The sequence below is a fragment of the Callorhinus ursinus genome, unplaced genomic scaffold (assembly GCF_003265705.2).
Source record: "Callorhinus ursinus isolate GAN/ISIS: 27379988/994484 unplaced genomic scaffold, GSC_fseal_2.0 scaffold56, whole genome shotgun sequence".
Lineage (NCBI taxonomy): Eukaryota > Metazoa > Chordata > Mammalia > Carnivora > Otariidae > Callorhinus > Callorhinus ursinus.
The window spans coordinates 2,075,192-2,103,059 of NW_027397118.1; the positions used below are offsets into that span (position 1 = coordinate 2,075,192).

Sequence of the window (27,868 nt, forward strand, 5' to 3'; positions counted from 1 at the left end):
TGCAAAGAAATTAACTTTCGGTTAATTAATGAAAGTAACCTTAAACAGCGGGCATGTTGCCAACAACCAGGACACTATAATAAAAAGGAGGGGTGGTGGAGATAATGGGCTGCTTTCAAGGGGCCAGGCTCAGCAGCCCAGAAAAGAAATTTGATGAGGATGCTGCTTGTAAATTTGATCTCAAATTCTTAAGATGAACAAATAATAGTCTTATCTGTAATAAAGTCTGCTACAAATGCTTTCTTTTTGCCCATAATTTTCTGTTCAATTTAGATAGAAGATTTAATTAGATGTTGGTGAAACACCAGATATTTAATAAAACCCTTAATAAAAATCGAATCTATGGTACACAGAAACCGCTGTAATAGAATCACAATTAAAAAAATACATTTCAGAGTATTTATCTCTTACAATTAAGAAAAAAAACATATATGTGACATGTTCTGTTTTCCGCTCAAGGACTAAGAAGGCAAACCCAATAAAAAGCAAACAAACAAACCCCAAACTGCAACCCTTTCTCCTTTCTCATAAAGTTTGTATTTACAGGTTTTCTTTTGTTCGTTGCAATCAAAAGAGCTCCTCGAACCTGAACGAGGGCATGAAGAATGATCCCCCTCACCTCATAAAGATTTTTAAACTAAAATTTGCTTATCATGAGAAATTGACTCTTAAAGATTCTTGAAATTGTATGAGAAACAGGATGGTCCCCTACCTTTGTTGAATCTAATCATAATTTTTCTGTTCCAGACTATCAGCAAACTCTGAAGTGATGAGAAGGCTCTCTCCTGCCTAAGTCCAAGAGTATAATAAATTAAGAGAGCATGAGGGACCTCGAAGCCCATCTGAAGGTGATGTTAAGGACATTTTAAGCATATACCCTGAATCTCTAATACCTTGACCTGAGCTCCAGGTTTCACTCAATATGGCCAAATCTTAGAGGTCATGTTTCCTACACACAAAACTTGGGAATTGGTGGGAATGTTGGTTTCCCAACATATGGTGTTGCTCCTAAGTTCCCAGCCTCTGGCTCGAGAATTCAGAACTGAGATCTGGACAGAACTGAGATGTGAGAGAATTTGGGATGGAGATCCCAACTGCATGATGCAGTGGGTGGTCTGCTTTTTTACAGGTTTACTGAAAGGAGGTGAACAGCATGGAGCGAGGGGCACCGCCCTTGACTCAGCGGTTCAGAATGTATTACCTACTGGCCATGGCCCTTTCCTCGATATTCCACATTTCTTATGCTCTTCCACGCTTCTTTAGGTAGAAGAATCTGACTGAATTAATTTCTCAGATAAACAAAGGGGCGGGGTGGGATTTAGCCAAGGTAGAAGAGTTAACATCCCCAGTCTGAAGGGGCATGTGGAAGCTGGTGGAAATCAGTCTGTTTTTCTGCCATGTCTCTACCGACTAGCACCAAAACTGAAATGCCTATCGAATGAACTCGGTGTCCTTGGCCTGGGCCATGTGGCATCTCTGCTCAGGTCGGACTTGAGAAGGTCACTGTTTAATGCTTCTGGGTGTTGTGATCATCCAGATTTAATTATCAGGATGGGGTTCCAGTGGCTTCCACTGTATATAAATTTAAATAATGGCCCCTCCTCTCAGAAGGAAGGAATTCCACAGAGTTTGCCCATCTGTTCCGAGAGGCTGTTCATTTTGAGTTTCTGATTAGATGCCTCCTACTATCCTATGCATGCCACAATCTCTAAACAACGCCATGGTGTTTGGGGGACATTTAATGATTGATAGTGCTTGTTATTTTTGGTTCAAATCGAATTCCTCTTTGGCCACTGACACGAGGGCTTGGCATGGACTGAACATGGCCAGTGTTTGCTGAGATACACTGTCCAGGCGGCCAGTGGGGTCTACTGGCCACTCTGGGGCCACATCGCCACTCAAGAATGTGTCCTGATTGGGTGTCAGATTGGATTTCATTTCTGTGTCTGCCATGCCAAAATCCGCATGGCTGGCTTCACCACTCACACAAGTCCAACCCCAGATTGGGCTGGAGGATAAGAGCAACTGGGGACATCCCACAGGGTTCCTGGAAAATGGAATGAGGATGTAGTAAGAAAACTATCTGAAATAATATCTAATTGCCCCCTTTGGGAAGTGGGGGGGGGGGGGGGGTGGGGTCACACACAAGCCCTTGGGTTTCTTCCCAGTGTGCACGGACTTGTCAGTCACCTCCTCCTCTCCCCTCTACAAGTTGGCTTCACCTGCTCGGTAGCCTTGCTGTTCCCAGAGACAAGAGACACATTCTTCTTTTACACACACACACACACACACACACACATACACATATTCACAAGCTGATGTGCTTCTAGGTCCAAAAAGCCAAAAGGGGGAAAAAAACCCCCAATCCCTTTTTTGGTAGAAATCACAGAGGCAGTCTCTGCAGCTTTTTAAAATATTAACATTATAATGAGGAGACATGAGGTTTTTGCTCCACTTGTGGGTTTCACACAACATCCTGCCTCAACAGGATCTTTTGGAGCCCAGGACGCCTCCAAGCACGACCTGTTCTTCCAGCGGGATGTTGACTTTTGTGGTCTATTAAGCAAGCAATGCATAAGTCAAAGTATACTCTTCCAGGAGAACACAGGCACAAGTGCTTTAGGCCAAACTGTACATAAGTCAGTCCCCTTCCCCCTGGGTTTGCTCAAGAGAATGCTCCCTAACAGGACCAGGATAATGGCAAACTTTGGTGTTCAAACAACAATTAGCCAGCAGGTCCCCCAAACCACCTAAGGAGTCTATCTGTGCTTCTGGGGAAGTCACCAAGGCTCTTGGGCGGTGGGCCCTGCAGACTGATAGTCAAGGCAACCCAGCTCTGGCTTCTTGGTGTGCCTAACAAGCCCTCACCATCGGCAGCTGAGCCGCAGTAGCTGAGATCCTGAGCTTTGAACTCTAATAGAGGCTTGGATTGGCGTCTTGACCATGTGACTGACCATGGGAAAAGTACAAAACCATGCTAAGTTTCCTTATCTCTACATGGGGCTACACATATCTATTTCAGAGACGCTGTGAGGCCCCCATGGGATCACGGATATACAGCGCATGACACAAAGCCTGGCACACAGCAACTAGCTGGATCAACGGCAGCCTTTCTTATTAGGGTGATATCTTCCGTGGCACTTGGCGACTATAAGCCGTGACTGTTTTGGGACAGTCATTCCATGACTGTCTTTAACAGTCAGGGATGCTTCTATTTTTATAAGCATGAAGATTAGCTTTCTCTAGCATTTCAAAGCGTGAATACCATCCTATGGTTGGTAGTGACAGCCATCTGCAACAGTGTAAGGTTCTGGCACAGGAGGTGCAGAATGGTGGTTTAGATTTTGATCAAAGATGCAGATTTCTGTCTTGGCTTGGGAAATGGGGAAGATCTGCTTATTTGGGCCAGTATTCCCCCATAATGATAACTGGCCAGAGCTGAGTGATGGCTACACCTTTTAGATGGGACGCACATGCTCCAGTCTGAAACAAATCCCACCTCCCCATGCTTGGCCTGCTTCATCCTCTGTATTACCAGGTCCTGCTCCAGTCCATGGGCTGTAGAAGAGCCAGCCCGCTTCCGTCATCATTAGCCATCCGCTGGTTGGCTATTTGGCTTCCTCCACAATTCTGCCATGTTGCTTTCTGAAGTTTTAGTTCAAAAGGGCCTTGGAGTTGCTTCAGTATTGTCTCATGCGTCACCCCACTCCACAGCAGTTACGTGGGTGGCATCTACATGCTCTCCCCAGGGTGACCATCAACAACTGGTCTGTCCATCATCTGTTTGCTCTGCTGACTCTCAGCACACTTACTTATATATTTCCTTTTGTAGGGTCAGCCCTGGCTTCACTTTGAGGCCAGTTCAGACCCAGAGAATGTGGGGAGATATCAGATCATAAAGCTCGGAATCAAGCTTCATTCTTGGTTTGGCCCATCTTGTGCCTGTATCTCCTTATTATCATGGGTTATGTTAGCAGCCACTGAATTCACTTGTGAACACCCCCTTCCCCCGCCCCCGCCATTTCCAGGGACATACTTAGCATACCTGACAGCCGAAGAACATCATTTATTACACCCCTCTCCTCTATATAACAAAATTATTCTCAGTAACAACCATATAATACTCACTGATAATTATGGTCTTGATTTATTCTTTAGTTTCAAATAAGTAATTAACAATGAAAGAATAAATTTCAACTGAAAAATATTATTCAAATTCAGTCAAAGAGTCTGTGCGGAGAATTAAATTTTCATTTACCAAATTAACATTACTACCCAGAGTAGTCTGTAAACTGGTTCACTGTTTTAAACCAAAATACCAACTTCAGCGGTCACGTGGTACGACAGAGTTGAAGGATCTCCAACTGTGGTTTCTTTGACTTAATCGTTGCCTATCATCGCTCATTTTCAATCCACTGTGTAGATGCAGGAAATATGTGGCACCATAGTGGTTGGAGACATAAACTACACATGAGGCGAGCTCAAACAATTCCAAATGGCAATGAACTTACTCTGAAATGGACAGGCATAGCTGAGTCTCTGTGCGTCAGTTGCTGATGCTATAACTGAGAATCCTCTGAATTAATGTCTATGTAGAACACTATGTTTATTGAAGGATATGTTACTAAAATGTGCTAATTTGGGGCACCTGGGTGGCTCAGTCAGCTGAGCATCCGACTCTTGGTTTCAACTCAAATCATGATCTCATGGTCATGAGATCGAGCCCCGCGTCGGGCTCTGAGCTCAGTAGGAAGTCTGCTTGAGATTCTTTCTCTCCCTCGCACTGCTCCCCACCCGGGCTCACACAGTCTCTCTAAAATAAATAAACAAATCTTTTTAAAAAATGTGCTCATTTGAAGCCTACATATATATATAGTATAACACATATTAGAAATTTATATAATATAAAAATATATAAAATAGTAAACATACATATTAGAAAGCTTCACAAGTAATTCAGAAATTGTATAGAAATGAGATCAACAAAAGAGTTTTGTAGAGAGGAGTCCTCTATCACTGGTGTTGTTTAGAACTGACAGAAAATGGTGATAGTGAAAAGCAGATTGGCTCTTGTCAGTTTTATTATTGTTTTTAGATCTTCCACAGACAATGCAGGCTTTATTGCCAGCAAGGAGTGGGGAGAGGGAGAGCTGGGCGGACTGTTCCCACTGCTCACCCTTGGTACTTCCCTGCCCATCTCTTAATTTGATTTCTGCTTTTTAGTGTTAAGACATTTTGGTCTGGTTTCCTGACCCCTTTTGGCCCAGAACTTTGGTCTGAGTCTTTGATCTTCTCCTCCCAAATCCACTAATCTGGACTCTTGATCCACCTGCCTGCCATTCTGGTCTCCAGGCCTTGCTTGCCTCTTCCTGCGGACTCAGCTCCCCACACCAAACCCCATACCTACCTGTGCCCTTGCTATCTGCTTTTCTCAGATACCATCCTCTGCCTTTGATGATTTCTCTGAACACGGACACTTGCCTGCCTGACTGAAGGGGACTCAGCAAGCTTTCTTTCCTGTCTAGCTGGCCTCTTGGCACAAGCTCCACATTGTCCTACTGTTGCCTAAATTTCAAAGTGGCAATCCTATGAAAAGCATCACCTTGATGTTAGCAGCTTGGTGGGCAAGGTGGCTGGGGATGCATACTTGGTCATACGTGATGCTAGAGAAAAACTGCTCAAGAGAATGGACGATTTACCAATGGCAGCCAAGCTGACCAATATCAAGGCTAAAACAGGTGACAGTTCTGTAGGTGCTGGGCTTGGTCTGGGGTTTAATTCTTTATTTAACTCCATGCTGTGTCTACTGGGCTGCCAAAGGCAGCTCCAGCATTTATGATGTCCATTTCTCAGGACAGTATGTTGCCTGAAAGCAGCATTTATGGTCCTTAGTTCTGAGATGTCAATAAAATCACCTGGCCATGTGAGGGCCATCTCCAGTACAGTCTAATACAGAATGCTTATCTTATTCAGGCACAACATCAGCTTTTAATATCCTACTGAATCTGCAAATCAATCCCTGATTTTTAAGACTTCTTTGAGAGGAACCTTAGGCAGCCTGGAGTTCCTTTATACGTAACGACGATGATGCTCATAACTTTATCAGTGAATCACACATGTCAATAACCACACAGGCTGGCTAACTGAAATTGTTTTCCTCTGCTTTTGCTTAAAATTTTGACCGACTGTTATAAGAAACAAGGGCTTTCGGAAAAGGCAGTGGTTGTGCCTCATCATTCTGGAAAATTAAGACAGAGTTTCAATATTTAATTCTAAATCCTAAGCATCCATTACTAACACACATGCCTTTACTTATTTGCAGCAAAAGGAATATTAATCCTAGCCTTTCATCCTGTTTCAAATGAAATAATACCAAGGAGGCATTTTAAGGAATGGCTCTGACAAGCTAAATAATGATTGCATCCTATTTATTTAGTCCCCCAAATCTGACAAAATATCAGCATCCAATCATGCAGGTTGCTTAACTCCATATGATAATTTATATGTATATAATATATACACAGCATTACAGGGCGTGTATATATGTAATACACAGATGTGTGTAAACATGCAGAAACAAACAGATATGTGCATATAAAATACATAGGACATGGACAGTTTCAAGGTCTGTGTCATAGGCTATCAACAGTTATATCAGTGTGTTTGAAAACGGTATTCAAATGATGTTCTGATACTCTTTTCCATACATGCTTGCTTTGTGCTGTTCAAATGTTGCTCATTTCTGTATAGCTATTATATGTTTCTAGGATGCTGCTTTGAAAAATCTGGGCCACCTTCAAAGATTTTATAAAGTGACTCCTTTATTCTCAAGAAGAGGAGAAAGGCAGGTTAATCATCTATTGACTCCTCAGCCTTATTACTGGCATAAAGCTCTGGCTTTGCTAAATATCCACTTTTTAGTTACCTAACAAACATACATCAGCAGGAGGTGCAGATAAAGATCGAAAGATTAAGCTTTGTCACTCAAATGATAATTAAAAAGAGTATTTTAAACACACTGTAAATATACACAAGCCATCATAAAATCATCAAAACCCTGCCAGAGCTCACCACCTCCAGAGTATATAGATTATCAGGGAGAGGGATATTGATGTTAAGTCCTGCTTGTCTTGGAAGACTGTCATTAACTGTCCCAAGCCTGCACTCAGCCAGCCACCTGAGCTAGGGGAAGACAGGAGGACCTGGCTTCACACATTCTCGTGGTAGATTAGTGGGATTTGGAATGAGCCGTTTAATATGCATTTAATTGTGATCCCTTTCTATTCAACCCCAAGATTCCTTAAAATATATTATTCCAAGTACTTAAATAAAAACAACAGAAATTGAGGTTCTGTTGTCCTGCTTTTAAAAAATCATTTCACATCCAGGAAAGATTTAGTAAAACAGATTAATTTCTCCTAAAAATTTCATTTATAACATGTCATAAAAAGACACATGAGGCCATGTATATTAGAAGCTTGCAGTAACATCACCTTTCATAAAAAGAAAAGCTTGTCATCACAATCTTATTAGGATGTCATGCATTGTTAAACTGGTAAAATATTTCTGTATATTCCAATTAGTGCGACCATCTACTGGCACAGACATTATAGAGAAAACTATCTTCTTTAAAAAAGTCCTTTCCACTGGGAACTAATCCTTTGTTGGACAATTCAGAGAACGTTATTTAGAGATTTTAATTGCTCAGTTGATCTGTGGCTGGATCTCAATAATCAAAACAATAAAATTGTTGGTTTCTTTTTCTTTTTTTTTTTTTTTGACAACTGTAATAAAATGCTGGTAGTGTCCTGGGATAGTTAACTCAAGCTGGACTGACACTGTCAGATTCTTTTTCATATATCTTTTTTATCAGAGTGAAACTCCCTATTTCTTAAAAAGTAAAAAGTACATTAATGACATTGCCATTATCAACAGATATTCCAAATATTGCTTAACGTCTACCTGAAAAATCCAAACTGATTATAAGAACCTAATCTGATTATCTATGAAATGGGCCTATAATTAAAGAGGGCGCGTTCTGCATGGAGCACTGGGTGTTATACGCAAACAATGAATCATGGAACACTACATCAAAAACTAATGATGTAATGTATGGTGATGAACATAACATAATAATAAAAAAAGAAAAATATTCTTCAAGTCAATTAGGAAAAGCCAAACATTCCAATAAAAATGGGCAAAGCCACGGATAAATTATTTCACAAGAGAAGAAACAGAAACAGCTATTTAAATATGAGAAAAAGCCTCTACCTCATTAGTAATCAAAATGATGTACTGTTTTCCTAATCTATGAAACTGAAACATTCACGTGCGCACGCGTGCATGCGCGCGCGCGCGCACACACACACACACACACACACACACACACACACACACACTGTTTCCAGTACTGGGGAAGGTGCAGGAAAACAGGCATGCTCACAGACTGCTGGGGGAGACTATATAATTGGTTCAACCTTTTGGAAGAACATTCTGGTAATATGTGTCAGAAGCCTTAAAAATGTGTGCATCCTTTGACCCAGCAATTCAATTTCTAGGAATTTATCCGAAGGTGATAAATATTCACACAAAATGCTCAGACAAGGATATTCATCCCAGCATTTCATATGATAAGGGAAAAAGAGGAAAACAACCTAAATGTCCAAGAGTAGGAGAAAAATTAAATAAAGACGGCATATTTATACCAGTTTCTATTAACAATCATGTTCCCAGGGAATGTTTAAAGAACTGAAAAACCGCCTGTGATATAGGAAGTGAAAACAGGCAGGTTATAAAATACTATGGCCCAAATTTTGCTTTAAAAATATATATAAAAATATATATATGTACATATGAATGCACTGAAAAAAGATTGGAAGACAGTACACTAAAACATTCTTAGTGGTTATCATAAGGCGGTGGGGACTATAGGAGGCTTTTCTTTTCTGTCTTATACTTCTCTGGATTTTCGAAAAATAATTTTAATTAGCACAGATAAAATAACTTAAAACATGCTCATTGAAAAAGCAAACTCAGAAGTACTGAGCCTTAAAAATGTTACTATTATTTTCTAAATAATAAATAAATAACGTCCATTCAGGTAGACGTTACCTTATGAAAAGTCCATGTAGATCTAAATAAGTTTCTTCCTTTTTTGGGAGAAGAGTCTGGAGTATCTACGCAATGACACAGTTTACAGAAATGTGGAAATGAGGCATTTACAAAAGTTTACAAGGGTAGAACTGGCAGTTGGGATGGTCAGGTCCCTGGCCTGAAAAAACAGTTTGTCCATTATACAATGTTAACCCACCGGACAGAATGCAGGACACCCAAAACATGAAATTTGGTGCCAAGGGAAACTGAGTATTTGGTTTGGCACAAACAACTGGCTATTAATAACAGCCGATAGGAGAAACACAAATCGGCCATGAATTTGCACTCGATTTTCATTTTAAAGTTCTATAAGGGTGGAAATTCTTATTTTAAATACTCATATTTAAAAAAAAAAAAAAGAGTTCTGGCAACCACCAGCTTTCCCATTCCCACCTTCTCAACCCCCAACCACATGCGGGGGCAACTTTCTGCTTCCTTTCTCAGGGACAAAGAAGCCACTGGCTTGAACTCGGGGACCACATGCATTACTGAAAACCCAGGCCGAGCTTGACCGTGAAGACCATTATGACCTTGCTGAGGTGAGATGCTTCAAAGTCTTAGGACCTCTCACTCTGAGAGTAAAAATTAATTCATCCACTTACTAAAGAGAGCAGAGAGCCATCTTACTCTCTAACTTAATCTGTCTCCTGTCCATCAGCCCTGCTTCTACACTGTTTCTTTTCTACTGGTTTCCATTTGGGTAAAGAGGCATCCTGACTCTTGAGAAAGCCATTTGCTCTGGTCTGTTTGCAGGATGAAGGCATGGGGGATGCAACAGGATGTATGGGAGGAGAAAGGGAACTGTTGGCAGGTCAACAATTATTGATGTGTTGAGCGAGCACCTACTATGTGCTGGGTGCTTTCCATTCTTTTTTGAGTGCATGATCTCATGTGATTTTGCATATCCCACAATACCAAAGTCCTTCTGTCCTCAAACCCCAGCCAGGAGCATTCTTTGGGACTGTCAACATTCAAGAATATTTCAAAACACCAAGTTTAAAGAGCTAATTCAGCCACAGGTTTCTTAATTTTTAAAACCAGGGGATGATTTAGATCCGAGGCCAACGGCAGGAGGTGTAACAGCGGCCAGCTCTTTCTTCTGAGCCAGGCAGAGGGGAGCTCCTCTCAAACAGGAAGTCCATTGTGGCACCTGCAGCCAGTCTGGGAGCTGGCTGATTAACATAAGTGCGGGGGCAAAGCTAGAGCCGGGGCAAAGCTAGGGCGCGGGTGAAGGAAGATGGACAGCCTGTCTCGGAACCAAGCCTGGCATCTCGATTTCTGAGTTTGCTTTTTGTTTCAAAGCTCCAGATTTCCCAATTCAGATGCAGAGCAGAATCCTCTGTCCCCATCCCCCACGCAAGCCTGCAAGGACCCCCCACCCCATCTCCGCATACTGCTTGCTAAGTGGCTGCAGTATAAATAACTGGAAGGAACGCTTTATGCTTGGCCACCCCTCCAGCAGGAGACAACTGGCTTTCTTGGTGGTGTTCAGCGAGCCCCACCGAGCCACCCCCGACGCCTCATTAGAACGCAAGGCACTCCTGCCAGCCCTGGGCGCTGGATGCTAGCTGCCTGTGGTCTGCATCTATAGTCGTGACAGACGGCCGAGACTGTTGCCTTCCGCTGAAGACCAAGTACATGATCCACTGCAGTTAATCAATAGGATAATGGAATGAATCAATAGGAAAGATTTTTAGAAGGTCTTAATTAAAGAAACACTTGCAGATACAAATGATGTCTTCAATGTATTGATAGTGCCAAGGTGAGGGGTTAAACACAAACAAAACCATCAACTTTATTTTGCCAGCATGCCTTCCACAAGAGAACAACCTAGCAGCCTCCTGGCCCCAGGGTCGGCCCATTAATCAGTCCCTTGTCAATTCCATGGCCACACTGTATGGGAAAATTAGGCTATGATCAAAAATTTTAATTACTAAACAGCAGCTCGAACAATGAAAAATAGACATGCGACCCCTGTCTGGCCTTCCTTGGCCCCTAAAGTGGGAGCAGCATTCCCCATAAAAACCAGTTTCTGCAGACAAACTCCCCGCCTGATGCGGCGCACAGAAATTAGAATAATTAAAGAAAGCCTAAATTGATGGATCCCATTTAGGCAGGGGAATTCTCCAGTGAGCCTTCTACTCAAACATGTTACATCAATATTTTTGATTCCCTCGATGGTCCTGCGCTAGGTACTGGTTTAAAGAGACATCAATCTGTGATGTCAGCATTTATCTAATGAACCTTCAAAAATCAATGTCCAGGATGGCCCGTTACATGCAGGCACCCAATTTGTCCACTCTCCCAGCCTTACTGGCTAAACCTGGACCCATAACCATGGCGGATGTGGACTCGAGTGGTAGGTGGGATGGTCAGACCAGAAGAGGCTGGGATTACACAGTCTGTTTCACCCCGGGGGAGGGGGGCGGTGGGGGACACTCATGCAATGCGCAGACACAACAAGGAAGCCAAGATCCCCTTCTGAACTTTCCAGGGCCTCCGGGCTCGGGACATGTCTATCCTAAAACGATCTGCGTCTTCCCATCATCCCCCCTCCCAATGTACCTTTCCCTCCCGTGGTTCCCATTCCCTTTACTGTTGCTTGACAGGATTTTGGTCCCCTTCCTGACAGCTCGGGTAATTTCCTGCTTTTTGGGTTACTCGACCGGGATTCCCATTTCGCTCCACTCAACGGGAGGCCCATGTCTACTTCCCCCTTGTTGGTGTTTATGCTCAACTCACCCTCACCCTTCTGGTAAGAGGACTCCTTGACACTGATATCTTGACACCGTAACAGGCAGAAGAGAGGGCCCAAGTTTGTTTCGCTCCTTTTTGCCTCTTTAAAATAAATTGGCCTGGACCGGCTGCCACGAGGCTGAGTTATTTCAAGTGCATAACTCACGGTGACAGGTATGCCATTCACCATGCCAGGATTGGGTCTGCCTTCTGATCTCGGCTTTTACGCGTGGCCGTTCTCCCTCTCTTGACCGCGAGAGTCAGTCCTGAGCGCAGTGTGGAGCTTGGACAGTTGTAAGATGTGTTGTGTGGGCTGAATTAGTTGTTGTACAATTCCTGTCTATCTCATCGAAAACAGCTTTCAGCGGCCCCTCGTGCCAAGTTTGAGTCCAATTAAACTACAATGAAAGGTACCATGATTTCATTTGCTTGGATTGTCACATTTCAGAAGTTCAGTAGCCTGCAAAATGTTCGCTGTCTCTCATTAAGCCAGTTCCAGCAACTGTGTAAAGGCTCTAATTTAGCTGCTTTTTATGCTCTGCTTTCAGCCCTGAAGATGGCTGCCTGCAGGGAAGGATCCGACGCCATCCGAGGTCTCAGGAAGTGTTTCTGACCACACAAATGGAAAATGCTCGAGAAGAGCACAACTGGCCCTGCAACAAAACTAAGGTAATATTCTAAAGGCTCCTGTTAATGTTTTCTAGCATTACTCTGGAAGAATTCTTGCTGGAGAAAGGCAGTGTGTGTGTGTGTGTGTGTGTGTGTGTGTGCGTGCGTATGCCTGTGTTTGGGGGTTTCAGAACCCTAATTAAAGACCTGTAACTTCTTTTCCTGATAGAAGCATTTATTTCTCTAAAAACCCTCCCCAAAACATTCAGCCAAAATTTTGTTTAGCTATGCACTTAAAAATAAATTGCCTCTAATCAAAGAGTGCTATACGAAATCAGGTTTGTCCTGGAAATCTGACATGTATTAGACACTGCATAGATCTTAATTGAGTCCCAGTTGGGCTTTTGGAGGAAAAAAAAAAAAATCACCATTCTGTGGACTGTGACTATGCTAATTCCCATTATGGCTCTGCTTTGATGAGGAAATTGCTATACAGATGCCAGCGATGCAAATTACCATTTACCGACCGCTTACTAGACGCCAGGCAGTATGTTATAAGCTTACATATACTGTGGCAGTGAAGCCTCTCAAATAATCCATTTCCCAGATGAGCAGACTGAGGTACAGAGAATGTTAAGTCACTCGCTCGAAGTCATGGCTGGTGAAAGAAAGGACCAAGAATCAAACCCAGGCCTGTCTGACTCCAAAGCCCTCCTTCCTAACTGGTTTGAGCTTACACTTCAGTGGTAAAGTCTAGCACAGTCCCCAAGTGGCTTCACCAAATAAGAACCAGCAGGTGCACTGTGACGGGAGCAATGTCTGTCCTGCTTCTCTCGGATTCGAGATTAGCCCGGCACTAAGTCAGTCAATCTCCACCTCGGCTAATGCATTCACTCTGGTGGTCGGGGATCTTCTGGAAAGTTCCAATCCTTCTACTAACCTCTCCATTTTCAAAAATAACACTTCTGAGTGGGATTTTTTTTTCTAACTACAAAAGAAAATTTAGAAAATGTAGAAATGCCCGAAGACAAAATAAATAACCCGCAGCCCCATCACCCAGATATAATCACTCTTGGTGCAGATTCTCTATTGCTTTTTTGGGAGGGGGGCTATAAAACTTAGGATTCCAGTATTATTTGCTCTGTGCTTGGTGTTTTTCTCAATGAGTATGCAAATCCACCCAGACTACATGTCACGTCGTTCCTATGGATAAAAGTGATTATAATCACTGGATTAGGCTGGCTGCCCCCTGAACGTTAAACCTCGGGTTCTTTTAAATGTGCTGCCATCTCAACTGATTCCATGGAGGCAAAACATGGAATTTTTTTTTTTTTTAGGCCCAGGTGGTGAGAACGGCCCCAGCTGGCTGAGAACCGAAGGTCAAAGAGGCCCTGGGTCTGGCTGAGTGTGCCAAACTCTGAATCCCAGAAGCTTAAAATGTAATCAGAGTTCCTCCTACCAGCTCCGGGAACCACGGATCTCCTAGTATTCCTTAAGGGAAAAAAAAAATTACAGAAAAAGCCCAACATAAAACTGAAGAGATCAGTTTAATGATATATGTGTAAAAAATAATCAAGATCAAAACACGCTTTCATTTTCCTGGGTAATTTTTTCTTTTTTGAAACACATATGGTTGATATTCTTGCTTGGAAGGTGGGAATGATACTTCAGACTGAAGTAGTCAAGGGTTTACAGAACCAGGATTGCTGCTCTTGGCCTGGCCCCGGGAAGGGTGTGATGAACACAATCTGAAATCAATATCAGGGAACAGTTACTGCATCTCAATGTTATTTGCAGAGATGGGCCACTGGAAGAGGAGTGGGGGAAGAGAGATATATGTCAATAGCTTTCACGAAGCACTCCACAGCCATGCACAAAGGGAGGTCAAATAACTATCAGCCGACCAATCCCCATTGTAAGTAGTAAAAATGATAAAATCAATATTATTAAATAAAAAGTTAGCACAGCTATTGAACTCTCTCATGATCTTGGCAGCACCGGGCTGAAAATGAAGGAGGCTATTTTCCAATCTCTTTAGGGGCAAATGTTTAGGATCATAAACATTTGCAAAATGTAGGGGCAGATAGATATTTCTCACATTAAACGGAGCCATGGGGACATGTGAAACAATAGGGTCAGGTAACTGTCACCTCGCCAGAAAACAATGATCCTTCCCACCCAGGTGAACAGATATTCTGAGGGCTGCTAAAGGCTACATCGTTTAGAGCTGGACTTGGCTCTTCTGTCCTTCAGGGTGACAGGGGTCAGGCTGGCTCGGGGCTTTCCAGGAAAAGAGAAAGGTCCTATTTGCTGTCCTTTCAAATCTTGAGATTTGGAAATGCACCAGGAAAAAAAAAAAAAATCATGGGAGAGAAAAAAAAGAAAAAAAAAAAAAAAAAAAAAAAAAAAAAAAAAAAAAAGGGAAGAAAACAAGGGCATTTGAATAGAAGAGAATTGACCTATTCTTGTCAGCCCAGAGGACTGTGGGGAAGCTTCTCCAAGCCAAGAATGTGTTCTTTGCTGCTGGCGTTGGGTGGTTAATTGTGCAAGCCCGAAGGTAGCATATAGCAGGTATTGAAAAAGATAAATTTAGACTAAAGATAGCCCAGCCAAAAATTCCTATGAAAGCAGCAAGCTCCAGTTATATCTGGAGGAGGAAGGGGGGAAGAAAGGAAGAAAGAAGGATGTCTAAAGCTGAGTGACAGCCCATGGGCAAGGCCCCCTTTGCTGCTCTGACCTGCATCTAAACACAGAGCTGCTTAGCCTTTTGAACACCTAAAGTTGGCGTCCTTGTTTGCATTTCATAGAAACTACTATAGAAAGTAAACAAGAACCTTTGGTGAATTATTTAGCATACAAATAAACCAGCAAAGAAGGCTAAGTAGGCCTATATGAACTAACTGGATTGAAATACTCATCTGTAAATAACCCTCCAATCTGGTGCTTTCACGTACAAATACTACATGGGACATTAGACACAACTAGCTTCTAGGGATATTTAGGCTCACTAGAGAGCAATTTTTATGTCTACTGGCATCTGTGGGTAGTGATATGGACTGACTGTTAATATAACCAACATAAAATTTATGTGAACACTCACTAAAATCGCAACCCACTGTCAGACAGCTGGTGGCTGATGCGGAGCACATGCGGATTTTATATGCACTGCGTAAACTAACCTTTGCAATAAAGATTTAGCAGGTTTATTAGTTTAGGAAATCGCTATAATTAAGGATAATTCATAATGGCCGCTTATCCACTCTCCAGCAATAGCTAGCTTAATTTAGGCTCCATTTCTTGGAGCCATAAATAAGAGGGCTGCTATCTTCTGCACAGATGTGGCATTCAACCTGTTCATGTTGGCTGGTTTTTGCTTGTGTTTTCATCAAAAGCATTAGTAGATAAGACTATAAAAAGCACAGGGTTTGAAATAAATTAGCAAGAAATGCATAGGCAAAGTTTTCTTTTTTTTAACTACTCAAAAAAAAAAAAAAAAAAGTAACCTCTCCCTCCAGAGGTAAAACAATTAAAAATAAATAATCCTTTTAAAGGTATTAAAGGAACTTTCATTTACAAACCCGAGGAGAGAGTGACAGAGCAATAACATTAATGAAGGCCAAAGAAATATGAGTGTGACCTCTCTACAGTATCTCCATTTAACTGTGCATGTAATTAAAGCCTGACCTTTGCAAATGCAGCCCAGTCTGATGGGTGGCAGCTTCCCCTGCCATCCAAGCACACGCTTCGGGGATGGGAGGTTTCCATGGTGCAGGCTCTTGCCTTCAGTGTCTGCTCTCTGTCCCCACTGACAGGGACACCTTGCCTGTCGGTCCCTAGCAACGCCTGACACTCTTCTTCCATACATCTGCTCCATCTCTGGGTTACAGCCTGTGCACTTTACAAACACTCCGGGCATGAGTCAGCAAAAGGTGAGCAGTGCCCAGATGTGGGTCTAGACCAGCAGCATCTCCGTGTTGCCAACTGGGTGGGTGAGCATGCCCTAGGTGTGGGGCCCTCTGCTATGCCCTCCCTGGCCTGGTCCTGAAGAGCCGGCCACAGGAGACCTTCCCTTCCGGAGCTTATCCCCAGGGCACTAGAGCTTGGCTGTCATAGGAATCCGGAATCCTATGAAGGGTGAGGCTCTATGGCGACTTCAGAGTAGCTTTGTTCTTGAGATTTTTCTGGACCGTGGAGTTAGTCCTGGTGTAATGGAAGGGGTGTGGGTCTAAGAGGAGGAAGGTCTGGGGTACGTTTCCCAACCATGTCACTCTTTATCTGTGTCCCCAAGAGGGCCAGTCAGCCTCCCTAAGCGTCAGCCTCCCCACTTACAAAGTGGGACATCATCACCTGTCCCACCTCGCTAGTGCACACGGACTGCTGTAAGCACTCAGGAAAACAATGCCCAGTATCTCCCAGGACCGCAAAAATGCTATGGTGAGTGGCAGCCCAGCCACTTGGCAGTGGGGTCTCTCCACCTCCGAGGTGCCCCACGGTAAAACTGTACCACTGCTATCTGCCATGTTCGCTTCACCACGTGAAGAGGATCAAGAGAAAGAACATGTGCAAAAGTGGTTAGTCAGCTCTAAAGAGCACGGCTGGGTAAGTTCTTTGAACCGGGTCTCCTCCTGATCGTTTCTAAAGGTGCTTGCTGCTGGCCCACGGGCTCTAAACACACCAAAGGTCCTCACGACCACTCAGACCAGGGGTGGACGGCGGGGAGGACTTCGAGGAGGCGGAGGTAATGCCACATGATGATGGGCCCGATGCGAAATGGGCTGGGCACATCCATCTTTTAAAAGTGTATCTTATTACCAAAACAATTTTTCCATTCCTGGGAAAGTATGAAAGGTGGCTCAGTTTTCTCTGAAGAGTTCGACCTGGGGAACAAGGGAGAGCCAATAACCAGATAAGTTAAACCCTACAGGAGAAATTTCTCTCCCAAAGTGCTTTCCTGGAGATGGTAGGTTTGGAGCTAAAACTGAGGGAGGGTATTAGCATCACGGGACACTTTTGTACTGACAAATGCTAGTACCCAGGGCCCTGACCAGACTTGGCACACACACTGAGCAGCAGCGAAAGCAGCCAAGGACAACAGAAAGAGTAACTGTGACAAGTGTTAGCACCAAGCTCTCAGTGGCTGGGGTGCTCCCTGCTGCCGTTCCCCACCCCCAAAATGGCCATCCGGTGAGACAGGTGGGCGGGAGGCAGACAACTTCTAAGAGTGTCTGCGCAAATCAAAGTGAGGAGATATGTTGCTGGGGCAAGACCCCTGGCTTGCATTTCATCGCAAAGGCCCTGGGAGGGAGGGTGACCTTAGCTCCCAAGTTAAGAAAAACAGCCACAGAGCTCCTGTCAGCCTACTGTGTGCTGGCTATCTGGCATGGTTTTGGGCAATCCCATGATGGCAAGTGGTTCACTCTCTTTCTTATTCACGTGCAGGCCTACGTAATCAGGTGTGCACTCGGGAGATTTATATCCCATTATGAAAGGGATCTTGGCAAAATAAAAATCTAATGCTGGGGGTTGTAAAATCGCGTCCCCGAATGAGGTAGCAAGTGGGGACAGGCATTGGGTTGGCCCTTCCCCATTCCAGCACTCAGACTGAAAGTATTAGTCCAAAATGAGGAACATATTTATCAGGAAAATCTTTTATTCTTTTGAAATAGAGTTTCCTTTAGGAGTCAAAGTTCACAGGAACATTTACCATTCTGGTGCACAAATTGACATATTTAATAAGGCTTCTGGAAATTCAGAATTTAAATCATGGTTAGAATGATAGGGTCAAAACATGTCACACTGAGAACCTAGGGTCAAAACAAAAAATGTTTTCATTATAGCTGAGTTGCCCTAAAACAGTCTTAGCCTCCAAAAATTATAAGCTAAAACAAAGTATCTTAAAACCAACAAGCAGGGCCCAGGATTTTCTAAAGAAATACAAAATGGCGAGGGCCTGCCTAGATAGGAGAGTAAATGCTGAAGTACACAGCCCTCAAACAGAAGTAGTAATAGTAACAGTAGCTGTAATAGTTGGGAGCTACACAAAACCATTCTGGAGGAAACAGAGTTTCAGATACACGAGTACCCTACATTAAGTCTGGAGGAAACAGAGTTTCAGATACACGAGTACCCTACGTTAAGTTCCCAGAAGTAAAAAGTAAGTACAATTGAGCTAGATCAAGTACATTTCCACCTTGGACAAAGGCAGGTGGCCATAGATGACAGCACAGGAATATGACAAGAGGACTCATCTGAAGGGAGAGGGAGAAGAAGCTGGCTACTGTAAGTCTTTTTTTTTTTTTTTTACTTATTACATTAAAAACAGTCAGAACAAGGACTTGATAGACAATTCTCTGTACCCCGCATGCAGCCAGCTTATTAATGCTAACAATCCTGGTCACTGTTATAGAAAACAGATGCTTGGATATTGGTTTGCTTCCATTCCCACCTCCTGCTAAAATGCACGTAAGACACAGGACCCATCCTGTCTGAAACCTTTGGGTCCTCAATACATTTATATTCATTCCCGGGGGCCAAAATATTCTCCGTAGGTTAAAGAAAGAAAAGAGTTTCTAAATGGCTGCGCTACATCTCGAGGCTTCTGTCCCAACCCCTGACAGTGACCCGAGGAGCTTTTACTCTTACCATTTATGCTTATTTTCACCTCAAATCTATTCCATAACTTCCCAGCAATCTCAGAGGGCACAGCCAGGCATTCACGACCTCGAGAATAATGAAAACAAAGCGTATTCTGCATCGTATCAACAGTGAGATTCAAGACTGCGGGACGCAGTGCTGTTTGGATCTCAAGCCCAAGTGGGAGACAGCGGATCCAGCCCACGGCTTGTTTTTTCCGGCGATGTCCCTCAGAATTTCTCCCATTGAAGAAAAGCAGATTCCCAACCAGAAATAACAAACCTTTCCAACATAAAAGATAAATACACGGCCCCCTGCTTCCGCCTGCCCTTCGCCTGGTACCTCTGACACCAGCAGCTTAGCAGTAATATTTTGCTAACTAGCAAAACTTGGATTCATTTCATTTGCAGATGGGGACCCCTATTGGTATGAAAAAAATCCCAGGGAAAATGGAAACGAAGCACAGTCTTCTTAACCAAATATGCCTGAACCTACCAATAAAAAGACCCAAAACCCGCAATTCCAGTTCACCAAGAAAAACAGAGTTGAAATCCTTTGCTCCCACCTGCACCAGCATCCCTCCCCGGTCCCAGGAAAGCCTGACCGCCCGCCCTCACCCCCAAACCAGGCTCTGAAGTTCACCCCCTCGCACCCCCTGCAGGAGCGCGCACATGCGCGCGCACGCTTTCCTCCAGCTGCCTGTGTCGCCGGGGCTGCACTCCATCTCTCTGCTGACAGATCTCCGTGTTGGGCAGGATTTCCAATCCTTCATGACTATCTATTTGTCACTGCAGGTGAGTGGTGGCACTCAGCCTGATCCCCAGCCACTTTCGCAGTTCCTTATCTGTCTTTATGGATTCATCCTGTGTGTCAAGCCGCCGCATAACAGCATTACTGTCAGGGTGACAAAACTGTCCCCAGAGTGCCACAAATGATTCTCTCTCCCGGCTGCTAGCAGGGGAAACAGGACAGTGACACGGCCTCGCCTTCCTCATCCTTCTCCGGCCCCAGCCTGGTTCAGCACCTCCTCCCCCACGGAGGCCCAGCTCATGGGGGGCTCGGGGCAGGGCAGCCTGCAGGGGCTCCAAAAATGATAAAGGAAAAAAGGGGGCAAGGCCAGCGTGAACCGCAGTGTCACCGGCAAGGCGCCCAAGCTCTCGCTGTCTCCTGCTCCCAGGGGAGGCGCCCAAGTGTTTAACACCTGTCACCGAGGAAGCCAGAGAGGAGGTCCTCCCTCCTCCTCGACTCCCGAGCACACATCCGGTACTCAGTGAAGGGACCCCAAGGCTGCTAAGTGCCAGCCCTGGAAATCCCAACAGCAATGGGGGGGATTTTAACACTGTCACTCTTTTTAGAGCAGAAATATTAGCTGGAACTGATCGTCAATAATGATGGCGAGGGTACAGTGGGTGTGCCAAATGATTTGTAATCGTTTTCACGAGCTGACGGCTTCAAAAACACAGCAGCTCATTTATGTCTCTTCTGTTTTTAAAGGGAGCCCCCAGTTCCATTTTCCTCCACAGGCCTCCTTCCGAATGTAATTCCAACAGCAACGTGGTGCCCGTGGCCATGTTGCTGGGGAGGAAGGTTTCTGCGTTTCCTTGATTGGCATCCCACAACAACAGGCCCAAACTAACCCATCAAAACAAACACTGCATTTTTATGGCCACCTGAAACTCACTTGAGGACCCTGCGTGAAAACATGCTAGTCCTCAACCAGGGCCACCTTCTAATGCCACTCCACGGGTTCACAGATCCCTCCAAAATCAAGGTCAGTGGCGCATAGCTCTGTTCACCAGGGCAGCCACACCGTCTTTGGGGGCTTCAGTAAGTGTTAGAAAAACAGATTGTCAACAAGACACTCTACTCACCGGGTGGGGCCGGGGATGAAGTCTGGTTGGAAGGCTTTGCTTTCCCTTTGAAAGGTCAACCGAAATACAAGTGCACATGTGCGGGCGCGCGGGCGCACACGCACACACACACACGCGCATGCACACGCGCCAGTTCAAGCGTGCCTCAAACTCCGCTTTGTTCTTATCCTGATGAGCGCTCGCCGTCTGAGTTTTTTTAAATAGGTTCAATCTGATTTCTGACACTGGAAAAACAAACCTAAAAGCAATTTAGAAAACACCTGCCCGTGAAGTCAGATGGCAAAATATCTAAAGCTTCTCTCGAAATCTGTGACCTCAGAGGCTGACATGGTTTGATGGGAAATTTAATGTAATAGGCTGCGAAAGCCAAGAGGCCTGTTGTCAGCAATGAAGTCTGAAAGTTAGCAGAATTAATAACACTGTACAATGGAAGAGCCCTCAAGGGACAAGGCTGCAGAACCAGGGCAGTGGGGAAAAATGACTTTTGAAGTCATTTCACTATGACATTCTGTCATCACTGCTAAACGGAAATAAAAAATCATCCGAATCACCACATGTTTCTTTGTGTGTCCTTCCCTTATCTAATATAAAGTAATAACACCCCACCCAGGCTGGGAATGGACCCTCGAGGGATTCCGAGAGCTCCATTTTGAATCGCTAAATGCAATAAGAATAAATGCAAGTGGGAGTCTGTTTAGCAGAGAGTGATGCCTGGTCTGTTGCCCATCGAAAGCCAATAAATCTCAATGCTTCAACAAGAGATGAAAATGGTTATCTCATCATTGCAGTGCCAGGGCAAAATTTTCTCTGAGCCAGAGTATTTTTATGGATGATTTATGTCCGGGAAGGATAGTTATTTAGCAAAATGGCAGATAATGATGAATAGAAAGTAAATATGAATAGCAGCAAGGGAGTGGTGCTTTGCTGCCGCAACAGACCAAACAAAATCCCTCCATAAAGTACATGCCACAGATAATTGCCATTACACTGAAGCTAGCATCCCTCTATGACTGGAAGTGAAATACAAATGAGCCCATCTGATTTAGTAAGTGATTGCTCTTTGTTGTTCTAGAATACATGCCCCAGGGGTCTGCTAATTTTTCTTGAAAGCATACTCGGTGTCTACAGAGTAGTAGTCACGAGCCCAGGCTCTGAGCTGCCTTGATGGGTTCAAATCCCAACACAACTGCCTAGTTGTTAGGCCCTGGGTAGGTTCCTTCCCTGTCCCAAGCCTCAGTTTCCCCATCTGTACCAGGAAGATGGCAGTAAATGACCTCTTAGGCTGGTGGTAAGGATTGAGCAAGGGACCCTACCCTGGTATAAAGAGCTTAGCACGATTCTTGGCACGGAACGAACACTACGTAAATACTCGGCTATTTCTATCAGCCGGGGACCAGCCACCCAGGGAACTACTGATTACTCTTTTAATTTTCTCCATGCTTCTTCATTCACAGAATCTTTTGGGTAAGCCCAGAGTTAAGGTTCGAAAAAGAGGAAGAGGCCTGAGTGGAGATTTTGCAGCCTGGTTGGGTGGAGGTCAGCATTCACCCCGCACATTTTTTCATCATTCCACCATCACTATCCTTAATTCTCAAGGTACACGGAACAGTCACATTATCAAGCTGGAAGAGAAATAAGGAACAAAAGAAATTATTCATGGAGTTACAATGCAAAGAAGTCTATTTTAAAAATAAACAGAACTGAATTTTTGGAGCCTCTGAATAAAAGATAAGTTGACTGCACACAGAATGTCAAAAATGGAGTGGAAGGAAGGTATTCCCCCCCGCCCCGAACACTTTTTTCTGTACTGAAGCGCTACACAAAGAAAAAAAAAAACCTAATTATAGTTTTAAATGTCCAAAACGCCATGTCCACCAAAAGCCCGATGCTCATTAGTACTAGTAATTAACTTTACAACTGTCAACACAAACAGCACACAGGCTGACAGATAGAGAGGAGCTCTGAGGGTGCTAATAAATCCGGAAATAACAACTTGACACACAGATGCACAAAAGGATGCAGGTGATAAAGAAATGTTGACATCAAATCTAATTATCTTCGAAACGGCCAACTACAGCACAAGCCACAGTCATGCACGGCTATTGCCGGTGATGAGCCCCACCGGAACGGCGCTTAACCACCGCCTACAACCCCGCGTTTACAGCCCTTGTCAGGGCTGCCGAGGACAATAACAAACAGGAAATTATAAGTGCCATGACCCCTCCAAGTCAAAAATCCAGTGATGAATATGGGCTCAGCAAGGCATGGCAGATTACCCCCTCACGAGTTCTAAAGCTGGGATGATATATGACATTTTTATCAGGCACTTTCTCAGGAATGTCACCAAGAGGAAAAATAAAGGCCCTGCGTAGAGGCGCCTAGGTGAATTATGCAACTGTAATTGCCGATCATAACCTGATATGAGTTGAAATTGCTCTGTTTTCATATTGAGATAGCATAAAATTGTCGGGAAATGCAATGGCTCCTTAATGTGGGCTAGATGAGTCTAATATTCTGATCATTTTTCACTCGGCTGCAAGGTAAATCGAGCTTCCTTAACTGAGCCACTGTGGCCCAGGGCAATCGAGGGGCCCAATTTTACACTTGAATTGAGCAAATATGTGTAAACTACGATTTTTCATATTTTCTGCATGCATAAGAAGATGAAACATCTTTATCATCTATTGTCTGGCTGAGCTTATACAAAATATTAGTTTATCTGTCCTACTTTGGTTCATTCCATAAGCGAGACACATAGATCTGAAGGACAGGCAATATCCCCCATATATAAAACAAGTCCATCTTTTATGCAGTCTCATTTCACAAGTTCTCCTATTTAAAACAACCACCACCACCACAAAAATCGACACCGTGGCAGCATACAAAGGAAGAATTTTTCTGCTCCCCCCCAAGGAAGGACGAGGCGAATGAAGGCGCTAAACACGACCGACTGTCCCGTCATTTTTCTGCTGGTACACAGAAGCTGGGGAAAGGCCAAATAATCTCTGGTGTCCCTGCTAGATCGTCTCCCTTTTCCCACTTAAATCAGTTATACCGGCAAGGGGACGGTATCAGCATTTTATTGCTTTTCTGCTGCGGCCTGCGGCAAATGGAAAAAGAACGCGTTGGCTTTCTTCCTCCTCGGAGTCCGCCCTAACCTGGGAGCATCTTGACAGTGTGACTGCGGCTCTCTACTGCCCGGTCCCGTTCCTTCTTTTTCCTGAGCCCCATTCCCCTAAAGGGCAGAGGACCCAGGCCCAGCAGAGTGGCTTCTTTGTTACAAAGTGAATTTTCCCCCTCCATGACTTCTGCTTCTCCTCCGCGGGGCCTAGGCAGCCACACAAGGCCATCCGTGTACATGGCAAGCTCTCCCGTAGGCTCGAGGATGAGGTCCTGGAATTGGGTCTCTTTAATGAATCAGCCATTATAAGGGCCGTTACAGCAGGGTCCCTCTGAAGATGTGTTCCTTCCACTGTGATAGGTGACTGATCACCGGTGTATTAGCGCTTTATTGCCTGGTGTCTTCATCCTCTCGGCATTCCTAGAAGTAGTCCATTGTTGGCCTATGACACGACTCATCCTCTTGCCATGTTCAGCCTCAAGCCACAGTGAAATGTGCATTTATACAGCCGGCAAATGTACAAAGCATTAACATAATCTCGTGGGGTTTTTCTTCTTTTAGAGACAATCAAACAATTTGTTTTGAATCAAAAGACCCCTAGTTAACAGGGTTGTGAGTGACAGAGAGGTCAGGGAGAAATAAAGCACAGTGACAGATTGGGATGAGCCACCCCAACAGAGTCCAATTCAGCATGGGATGCCCAGAGCCCCGGGCCAAGAATTGAGGATAATCTTCCCTCTTCTCTAATGGGAGAAGTGGATGAAGTGATGCTTGTGGTAATCAGCTCCTGTATTTGTTATTTATTGCTGTGTAATAAATTACCCCTCCTCCCCCCCCGACTTAAGGACTTAAAACAAGGAGCATTATTATCTAGTAGTTTCTGGGGGTCAGGAGTTTGGGAGTTGGGTGGCTCTGGTTCTGGGCGTCTCACAAGGATGCAATGAACCGCTCAGCTGGTACTACAGTCATCTGAGGCTTGACTGGGGCTGGAAGATACACTTCCAAGGTCACTGGCGTGGCTGTTGGCTGGAGGCCTCGGTGGCTCACAGCATGGCAGTTGGCTTCCCCCCAGAGGAAGTGGTCCGGACAGAAAGGGATTGCAAGTAGCTGCATTGCCTTTTATGAACTAAGTGTCCCCCTTATTCTCTCCGTCAGAAGCAAGTCACCAAGTCTAGCCCATACTGAAAGGGTGGGGATTACGTAAGGCTGTGACTATCAGGATGGGGGGCTGGTGACCACTGCTAGATTCTAAGGTAACAAATTCAGCCAACACTGACTGAGTTCCCTCTAGGTAGCTGACCCCACAGTGGGGGCCAGGGATACAAAGGGTCAGTGGAAAGCAAGGTACAAGCCCTCCTCCCGCCCCCATATTCTCAGACTTTACAATCCAGCAGGGAAGCTCGGTGCTCAATAACCAGAGCATGAGAGCTGGGGGTGGGAACACAGAAGCACAAAGCACTCGGAGCTTAAGATACTTAAATGAGAGCCACAGGCCCTTAGACAGAATGTTATTATACAGGCTATTATCATGTGCTGGCCATCATTTTTGGCTTTTCCCCAAATAATTATACATTGTCCTGAAAATACAGGGCTCTATTGTGACAGGGAGCCCTTTATAGGTACCAGGCACGAATCAGAGTTGGTTATCAAGCTTCCTTTCTCCAATGAGGAACTTCGGGCCAGGAGGGCAAAGACTTTCTTGATTGCCACCACCATTCTTCAGAGAGAAAACAAGACATAGGTGAAGACAGAAAATCTGCTTTCTGAGCCCTGGACATACCCTTCCAATTGCTAGATAATGGGAGACTGAATTATGCCCACAGGTGACCTGACCTGAACCAAACTAAACCAAAACAAAACTTTCCTGTATAGTTTACTGGCTATTCTGTATTCTCCGAATTTGTTGTTTTTAAGGTAATAGAAGATAGGAGTATAAGTTTTTTGTTTCTGTTTTTCTCATTTTGTTCTGTTTTTTAATCCTGAGAATCGACCCCTTTCTTCCTAGGGGATCTTTATTGAATTGCAACACACTCGATATTATTAAGAATTCTGATCAGAGGTAAACATGCAAAACACTCAGTCAAGGGGATTAGGACTCTTTGTTAGTGTTTACGTTATCTGTTTTTAATTCCTATATATCCTTTCTTTATCTCAGTGTTTCAACACTAATTGCAAAACAGCCCTCACTAACAGTAATGAGTCCCTGGACCTTTGCAGACCTCCAGACAGAGCTCAGTATGTAGATAAGGCCTCCCCTTAACAAGGCTCAGTATCTGGATCAAGGTCTTTTACTGCTTTTCCACTTTCTTTTGCTCATCTGGCCTTCCAGAGGCTAAACCAGCTCACTAAATCATGGAGTTCAGGGTGATATCTTAGTCAGTTGAGAGTCTAAACTCAGCTGAATCTATTGAAATGGATATGCTTGCTGTGCCGGGCTCCTTCAAGATACTTCCGTACTTCAAATGGAGCAAGACTGAGCATCGGTACACGAGAACGCCAAGTCCGGCGGGTTCCGAAAGCCGGGCCTCATCAAAACTGGGCCCTGTCCCCCAGTTAATCCTAGCTCGCTGGTATGAACCAACGAATGCTAAGTTAAGCTTGTACTATAGGATTTCAAGAATCAGGCACAGCTCCATTCTCCATCTTTTCCTTCCCTGAACCATCATGCTGCATCTGGGGTAATGTTCTCTGAGTTCTTCCCTGCGTGGGAATCACAGTCAAAGTGTCAAAGAAGGAGAATGAGCTCTTCCATCAATGGGGCTGGTTCAACTGCCACTTCTTCTTATTTTATTTAGCAAGACAGAAGCTACATTCTGTCTTCTCTTTCCTTTATCCCCCATTTCCCATTCAGCCATTTCTATGATTACAAATATCTTTTACACTTTTTGCGCTGCCGACTCACCTACACATTGAAAGGGTACCTAGTTCATCTTCCTGTCTTGTCTCTTCCTGTATCCCCCTTCCAGAGACTTAATTCAGAGACTGTTGCTAAGCAACGATACATCAGAGCAGCCACTCACCAATCACTAATTGTCCTCAGCACTTTAGCCTTACAAATCCGGACAGCCTGCAACAATGGCAAGGACCTTCAGTGGCCAAAAACACACCCAGAGGTTTCTTAGCTCTATGAGGACAGAGGCCCTGATGACCAGGTGCCACCATCACCGCAGTAACAAAGACTTCCGGCCCCATCCCTACTGAATCGTACCATTATAAGCCCATTGGCTTGGCACACTGCTCTCGGGTCCTGCTCACAAAATAAACCGGAGGGACGGCTGGAAATTTCTGAACACACGCACGGATGAAAATGAGCACACCAGCATTTCGCACGCATTTACCTTCCTCCCCACTGGCCACCCCGTTTCTTTAGTTTCTAGTTGAATTGAGGATCTATTAGTAAGCAAATCCCCGGCCTCGATTTTATGGTGAGTGTAATGGAGCTAATTTCTCTAATGCTAGCAGTTCATGGAAAAGGTCTCTCGTGGCCGCGCAGGCCTGGGATACGCAGCAGCTGTCAGAGATGCCGCTAAGGAATTCCTTATTAGCTAAGATGCAACCAGGCAGAAAACTCATTACACAGTGCTAAATATACTTAATCACATCTATTAGAGAAAAATGAACTTGATAATTACAACAAATAACTAAACTGCAGAAAGTGTTCAAGGGAAAAACAACAACAACAACAACAACAACCCACACCAGGATCTAAGTACACAGGGAATGTGAGCTGCACCAGAGTCAAGGC

At 44.3% G+C, this 27,868-nt stretch overlaps 1 protein-coding gene and 1 long non-coding RNA gene across 4 annotated transcripts in view; one reads left to right on the plus strand and one right to left on the minus strand.

The window, feature by feature from the left end:
* Positions 1-27,868, minus strand: part of FTO (FTO alpha-ketoglutarate dependent dioxygenase) — a 414,363-nt gene that overhangs the window by 60,255 nt on the left and 326,240 nt on the right. The gene's annotated exons all lie outside the window — the stretch shown is intronic.
* LOC141371106 (uncharacterized) lies at positions 12,075-21,424 on the plus strand. Of its 2 annotated transcripts, XR_012375751.1 has the most exons (4): positions 12,075-12,299; positions 12,438-12,558; positions 13,836-14,101; positions 19,186-21,424. It is a non-coding gene; the product is annotated as an uncharacterized lncRNA (long non-coding RNA). The 2 variants fall into 2 exon arrangements; XR_012375750.1 differs by lacking the exon at positions 19,186-21,424 and having other exon boundaries at positions 12,090-12,299; positions 13,836-14,931.